The 421-nt window shown below is 46.1% G+C and overlaps 1 protein-coding gene across 3 annotated transcripts in view; it reads right to left on the reverse strand.

Moving 5' to 3' along the window:
• cntfr (ciliary neurotrophic factor receptor) overlaps positions 1–421 on the reverse strand; it is an 81,196-nt gene that overhangs the window by 56,684 nt on the left and 24,091 nt on the right. The window lies entirely within an intron of this gene.

Consider the following 421-nt stretch of genomic DNA (forward strand, 5'->3'; position numbering starts at 1 on the left):
GTTCTTTGAACAACATGAAGTCATTGACCAACAACGTGATTGGTTTAATTATCCATTTGTCCTGCAGGGGGAGTCGTGAGGATCCTACTGCTAAGACTGAAGGCTGAAGGACAGGGCCACAAATAAATAGAATCATTTCCAGTAGGGGGCCCCGCTCCATCTCTCCATCCATACAGGAGAGACGGGTTAAATATAAAAATATATATAAATATAAAGTTCACCTGAGGACGGTTACATCAGACAGAAACAATCGACAGCAGAGAAAAGATGGAAACTGGACTTTAAACAGCCAGAGTGTGTGTGTGTGTGTGTGACAGTGATTGACAGGTCAGATGTATATGATGATGAGCAGAACGACAGGGGGGAAATTAGAATTGTAAACCGCACCCCCCCCCCCCCCCCCCCCCCTCCCCTCTACTAC

The sequence above is a fragment of the Cynoglossus semilaevis genome, chromosome 14, assembly GCF_000523025.1.
Source record: "Cynoglossus semilaevis isolate Cse_v1.0 chromosome 14, Cse_v1.0, whole genome shotgun sequence".
Lineage (NCBI taxonomy): Eukaryota > Metazoa > Chordata > Actinopteri > Pleuronectiformes > Cynoglossidae > Cynoglossus > Cynoglossus semilaevis.